Source organism: Lepeophtheirus salmonis, chromosome 10 (genome assembly GCF_016086655.4).
Source record: "Lepeophtheirus salmonis chromosome 10, UVic_Lsal_1.4, whole genome shotgun sequence".
Taxonomy (NCBI): domain Eukaryota; kingdom Metazoa; phylum Arthropoda; class Copepoda; order Siphonostomatoida; family Caligidae; genus Lepeophtheirus; species Lepeophtheirus salmonis.
The window spans coordinates 874,648-881,932 of record NC_052140.2 but is presented as its reverse complement, the minus strand read 5'-3'; the positions used below and the strand labels follow the sequence as shown (position 1 = coordinate 881,932).

Below are 7,285 nucleotides of genomic sequence, written 5' to 3'. Positions count from 1 at the left end.
CCATATAGACTATACATCAAAAACTTCAACTTAGAAATGGAATTATGATTGAGATATGTTATATCTGCGTTATATACATCAAGGAAACTGAAGGACTCTTATAAATGAAATACTTTTCATACAGTAAGAGACGAAGCAGAGTTGACTTAAGAACAATAGGACTTCAGAATGTCAATGAAGGTGCAGCGGATGGAGGACTAGAACTTTTTCTGTTCCTCACTTGGGATTTCAGTGGATTATTCTGTCTTTTTATAGAACTCATGAGTTCTTATTGCAGTATATGATTATTCCGTAGAAGATTTATGAGGAATTTATGGATTTTTAAGTATAGATGCAACTATTCACGATGTCAGAAGTCACAATCAGAGACCTTGATGAGAAGGAGTATCAAAACAATGTACGTCCCTTCCATTAAAGAAGATAAGATCCACCAAGTGAGGCACACAGAGACGAGATCCCTTGAACAGAAGGAGGATCAGAAGGCGTGTGGCTAGGATATCCAAATGGAAAATATTAACTCCTAGAGAAAATGGATAGATGTAGATCCAATGAATTGCAATCCAGGCGGAGGGGAAACTTTTTTAAGGCTCTTGATTTATAAAATTAATTACATTTAATATTACACTAATGTAAGCGGTAAACTATAGTCTTTATTAGAAGGAAATGTTGTACAACATTTATAAATAAATAATGAATAAGAAAATAAGAAAAAAAAAAAAGGATACGAAACAACCATTGTTGACCTTTTCTAATCTCAAAACAGTAATTTATTTGACCAAACGCAACGAGTCTTAAAGATTATATAGTCTTTTTTTTTTTTAAGTAACAGTAGTAGTTTTTAACAAGTCTCAAAGGCGTGCATTCATTGGAGCTAGGTTATTTTCAGCGAGTGCTATGTTAGCATTATTTATTTGGGGAGCTACTTTTCAGCGACACTTTAATTTAGTAAATATTAAAAGGTAAATGACGTCTTTATTAAACGTCATTACTCACCAGAGTACTGACGTTGGTCCGACTAGAAATTGAGAGTCCTATGGAATTTCGTCTCCATTACACAAGCTTCTGTGGAGGGACGAATTTATTGAGTTGAAGGGCGTTCAAACCCTTTTATCGATGGGTTCTTGTGAAGTAGGATCTTTTAAAAAGGATGTGCATTCTTTGATCATTTTCGTTGTCGAAAGTACAGCTTTGATTCAACAACCGTTTTCCTCTTCTAATCTCCAAAAAAAGTAATTTATTTGACCCAACGTGCCCAGCCTTATTTATAAGTCCCCCTCCATTACAGTCCCAATCTACTAAGTCAAGTGGGTTTTCCTTTCTTTTAAATGATCGTATTCTCCTCACTTGCACCCGAAAATTAAAACCTGGCTAGCAAAATGAGAAATAAACTGACCTCCAGATGACACCATCTAGTTGCAAAGAAACAATTTCAGGCTGTTCATTTATTTAGCCCTACAGATAGTTTTTGATGTTATAGTAGCGTTGTGTTGTTGGAGCAATGGGCTAATAAAGCTCCATTTGACTAAACAGTGGAATCACGTTGGGGGACCACTACTATGGAGCGTTTTGATGTGACGTCAGCATTTTTGATGTCGGGCTTTTTGTGAGAGGTATAAACAACCAACTGTATTAATAATAAAAATCCCATTTACATTCCTAAGGAAGGAAAATAGTGAACTATTGAATGTCAAAACAAGACCAACAAATAAAAGGACTTCAACCTTTACTGTCTATCAAAAATATATCTCTCTATCGCCTAATTATATTAAATATGTATAAGACCAAATTATGTTTTAAAAACATGTCATAATATCGTTATACAATCTTACGATTATATTTACATTGTAGACATTAAGTTAATGGAAAGAATACATTATTTGATAGAAAATAAAGGCTTAAATCCTTTTATTTATCTACTTAAGAAAGGCCCCATATATTTATATACATATTATGCCTATGTGTATATTAAAATGGAGGATAGTCTCTTAGAAGTCATTTTACGTGATATTAAAAGAGCAAGAAGTCGTGATGAAAATTGTTTGTATAATGGGCATGCTCAAAAAAATCAACCAAAAATCAACATGGTCACCCTGACAATTGGAAGAATGTCTTGGACGAGATCAGCTAGAATCAGCTGTGACAAGGGAGAAGGAAATTGGCAAGAATTACTCCGATGACCATCCTCAATTCTACTCTGAGTCCAACAAGGACTTACAATTATACCTCCGCAATAAATCCTCAAGGTCCGTCTTTTATGAGCACACACGAATGTTTAATCAAGTTTTGTCACAGCCAAGCTAATCAAACGTCATGGCAGCTAAGCTGCTGTCTTTCAAAATTGGCTACAAATTGTAAGGGGTTACAATGTTTATTTTCAGTTTCAGTTTCTTTTTTAACATGATCAAAATACATACACAAGATTTTCATCACTGGATATATATGGGTAAAGTAGAAATCGTTTCTATATGCATTAAACATTTAATATATGTATATTGGATCACAAGAGGGGATTGTCTACTTCATTTTAAGAAAGTAGGCATTGTAAAACAGAACAGTTTTAATACAACCATTCTACTCTAATCAATTTCGGAGAACCTATAAAGGACATAATATATCAGTACACACAAACTGTATAATTAATCCATAAATAAAAATACAAATATTATATATTATAATGGACAAATCCGAAAAGTTGTTCTAATGCTTTAAGTGCTTTCCTAACTCATTAGTTTTTTTTATTTTTATAATGTATTTATATCTTTTCGAAAATAAATCCATTTTTGAAGAAAGTTATTACAAATAAGTCTTAAAATCGATACCATTATCTATCTTTGTTTCTATAATACATGTCGCAATTCCTCAACTCATCAGCATTTCCTCAAGAGCAGCTATAATTACATCTCTTGGTTGCTTGAAGGGGAGGGTGGAACTTTTCTTAACATATGACATCGTTATCAATTTTTTTAAGCAGTATATTATTAGACTTAGAATGAGTGAGCGATCACTCAGTCCCTCAAAAATTTGCTCACTTTGCACATTTAATGTGAAAATTCCTCATTTTTCTAGACTGGTATGGAAATAAATAGAGACAATTTGGGTTCAATTTAGAATACACAACACCTTTTGATGATTATTTTATAATATACTTTAAGAGGGGAAACCCTCCTTCCTTAGGTTCTCTCTAAAAATATGTATTGACTGTTTAATAATCTCCATTGGATCTGGGAAGAACGGAAAAATATATAAAATGATGAGATTCCTCTATTTAACAAAACTCCTGAAGATTACACAAACTTCGAATTCAGTCCTACTACTAATGTGGACGTTGAAGGGTCTTTAGGTATGTTTAAAACTGCCATTACTGATGGAAGGCAACATTTAACGAAGGAACTAAAATCTTTATTTGTCGATATAATATAGCAAAATATATGAATAAATTATGATAATATAAAGTAACACTAATAAATTTAAATTATTTTTATCAAACTGTATTTTTGTTAAGATACAAATAACTCAATTTTGTCTATACATTATATATGTAAACAGCTGTAGGGAATATAAACTCACGAGGTCTTGAGTTCCTTCAAAAACGAATCTATATGTTGAGGATTTCCATTTCTATCTATTGAAATTGTTGAATCATTTTATGAGCTCCTGCTACAACATTTGGTTCCTTTTTTGGAAATGGAATGAACGATATATTATACCCAGCAATAAATTAAATAATATTTTTTACAATTGAAACTTTATTACAATCTGAGATATCAAAATGAGATATTGTAGAAATAAATTCTGCCTTATCATTTTGGATGATATTAATGCCTTCTCATTTGACAAATTGAGGAGGAAAAAAAAATCTGGAACAAGAAGTAACGCAAGTTATAAACTTATGAACAGAGTGATGATGTAGGTCTACAACTGTAAGTAAACAAAATAACCTAATCCTTAATATTTCTAGACCTCCATGAATAGGGGGTGCGATTAAACTTTTGTTAAAATTACACCTAAGATTAAATTTTTTTGTTTTTGCTAAATATGGAAAGATTTAAAAGAGTATCAACGCTTGACGTGGGTTTGCTGGAAGATGGTCATCGCCAACCACCTGAACAACAGCCGTAATTTTGTATACAACTTGGAAAAGCTAAACAAGTCAATTTCAAGATCTCCAACAAAACCCCACTACCATCAATAACTTCCTAAAAAACTACACGAACATGGATTTGGGTCTTCATAAATCCCCAAGAAATGAAGAAAATGTATAGTAAAACTCTCAGACTGGTTGAAAGGCCACTATTCTAAAAAAAAGTCAGTGCTAAACAAGGCTGAATATGTCAAAGAAGCTCTCGAGCTCCTTGAACTCAAATGGAGTGCGTATCACCTTTCATCTTCGTCTGTAGCATTAGTCGTCAAAATTATTGTTTGTTTACTGGTACGTCTGCAACGACTCTGCCAACTTCAGAACCCAATTTGAACTAAAGGTGGCTGCAGAAGAAATCTATATTGATTAAAAGTTAAAACCTTTAAACATATATATAGTATTTTTGTCAAATTTTATTAAATATATTTTTGTATGTGAACTATTAATTTGCCCATGAACATTTACAATTTTTCACAATATACAGAGTGGAACAATGAAATCCGACGCTTTAGATTTCCGGATTTTTCCGGTATATATAATGACAAAATGACTACAGAAGATTTCAAGCCTTTGACATTTTCAGAGGCAGAACGCAAGTACGCCGTTGTGATGATTTTGGTGAAGTACTGTCTGGATAGCATTGAGGTGTTTAATATATACCTATTATTCTGAATATATTTACCTATTATTCTGATAGCACTAAGCTTCGAACATGGTTCCTTTCAATCCAAAATGTGTAAATCAAAATTTGATGAGTAATTGTGTCGACATTAAATCTTTCACGATAGGATGAATTTGATATTTATGAAATGAATGTTGTCAAAATGCACATAAACAAAAATATCATGGGGAAGTAAAAATAGTGGATTTATTGAAGCAGAAACGGCCCAAGATGAAAACTTATAATTTCTCGACGTAAGCTCTCACTGTCCTAATGATTGGATACTTATTGTAATTCTGATTAATTTTTCGTTACTACCAAAGCTATAAAACTAATTTCGGCGATTCAACTGTTAGATATCTGTTAGAAAATACCCTCTCCGCTACAAGATGTTGCTTTTGAGATACTACAAGCGTTACTTTATCATTTTCCTTAAAGATACTCAAAAATAATGTCGTTACATTTATTATATCACGAAACCTTTCCTTTAAAAAAGGAGAAGGCTAAAATCAGTTCATTTTCCATCCAAATTATTGAATTAATTATTATTCAATATTGGGGGATGATTAGTGATGATAATCGTATGTCTTTTGGGCAGCTTCAATCAGCTGTCACAAGGGAGGAGGGGGAGGAAGATATAAACAAGTACACTTATCCAATTATAACTCTGCAACAAATCCTCCAGGTTACTCTCCGTCTGTTATGTCAATCAGGTTATGGATATAATTGAATGTAGTTGAAAAGGAAGTTCATTACTCAGGAGTTAAATAGCAATGACAACAGCTGAGGAAAAGAAAATTCATTCTTCACATTACCAATTCCAAAAAAATGGGCTAGCTAAAAAATAATCATGAGTTACATTAGACTACCGTGCCAATCGGGATTATTTACCCATTTTAAGACGCAAAGTATTGAAGTTCATGCCAGGACCCTGGGTGAATTAGAAAAAATGTTTATTAACTATTAATTGAAACCCAAAGAATATGTTTTAGTCAATGTATCTGCCCTCAAAATTAATGATGAGCTCCAGGTGGTGGCAATCCGCTACAGCCCCTCTAAATATACTTGTCGCTCATGGAGGCCCAACTCTTGTTAACAGAGGTCTTCAGGGTGCGGGTGCTGTTGTGGGTGCTCCTCAGGCCCTGGACTCCACGTGCACCTAGATGGAATAGTCTAGGGGGTTGATGTCTGCACTATGCAGTGGCCAGAAGTCCTTTGCCCAAAAGTGCATGGCTGCCTTGAGTCACTCTTGGACTTTCTTTGTAGTGTGGTCAGGTACTCCATCTTAATGGAGCACACAGGGAGAATTGCCAACGATGCATTTGATTTACTTTAAGAACTTTAGTGTCCATAACTTTGACGTACTCAACAGCCTTCTTCCCGTATCCTAAAAGGAACCAAATGGGACTCAAGGCTCTCCCGCTGAATGCAAAAAGGCCTAACATCATCACTGAAGCAGGTGTTTGGTGTTGAAAACTTATCGGTGTTCCTCTGCTACATCCTCAAATGTCACAAATCCACTATTCTGCCTGTTCAAGACAGGGTCCACAGTATAGATCTTTACATCAGAAAAGATCACAATGATTCAACAGGTTCACTTGAGGTGGCTCAGTATCTTTTTTTCATGCTCCACACGGACTTTTCTTTGATGTTCAACAGAGGCCATGGAATACACCGCAGTCTTTTTTCCTGCCCTTTTTAGAGCCCTGGACACCACTATGGGGAACTTGTTCATCTTCCTGGCGAATTCCTGGTAATGAATTAATTCGGCTTTTTCTTGAAGGGCGACTTCAGATAGTTGACGAACAAAGAGGGTTTCCTGCCTGCTTCTGGAGAGTGGCTGAGCTCCTCCCAGAACTTCAACTTCATAAAGACTTTTTAAATCGTCTTCCTTGGGGCTCCAGTCAAGTCCCAAATGGTCTTTTGAGACAATCCCGCGTGGAGGAGCGCTTCAATCTCAATTTTCTTCTCTTACTGTGTGCTCATGGTGGCAACTAGGACAATATTTTTCTTAACGGTCGACAGTTAATTATATGCTCTATAACATTGCTTATCGGAACATTGTAAAAAAAAATTCCATAATAGTGATGAGTAAATAAAAATAGTTGGCCCAGTACGCATGAGAGCTGTTCAATTGTATTTGCTTGTAAACAAAGTGGAGGAGAGTGGTGCCGTCTATTGGCAAAATAAAACAACTCCCTCAGTTTTAACTTTCTACGTCCCCCAGCTACAGACTGTCACACAACCGTGTAGATAACATTGTTCATTTTTTTGTTTTGGTTCAAATTTTTCGATTATTCTGCGAATTAGAGCAGATTCTGATTGTCGATTATGTGGACCATAAGTTGGGCGTAATTTGCGAAAAACTTCTTTAACAGAACGCTGATTTTCATAGTACAATAAAACAATTTGTACACGTTGTTATGGCGTATATCTTTCCAAGATGAATTGTAAAACAATACTGAGTACAAATGACGTATGAATTT

General features: G+C 34.6%; 1 long non-coding RNA gene across 1 annotated transcript; it reads right to left on the bottom strand.

Annotated features, from left to right (window-relative positions):
- Nucleotides 1-4,529: 4,529 nt before the first annotated feature.
- On the bottom strand, nucleotides 4,530-6,815 carry LOC139906528 (uncharacterized). Its single transcript, XR_011782109.1, has 4 exons — nucleotides 5,805-6,815; nucleotides 5,691-5,730; nucleotides 4,821-5,636; nucleotides 4,530-4,768 (listed from the first exon to the last, which is right to left on the bottom strand). It is a non-coding gene; the product is annotated as an uncharacterized lncRNA (long non-coding RNA).
- Nucleotides 6,816-7,285: the final 470 nt, after the last annotated feature.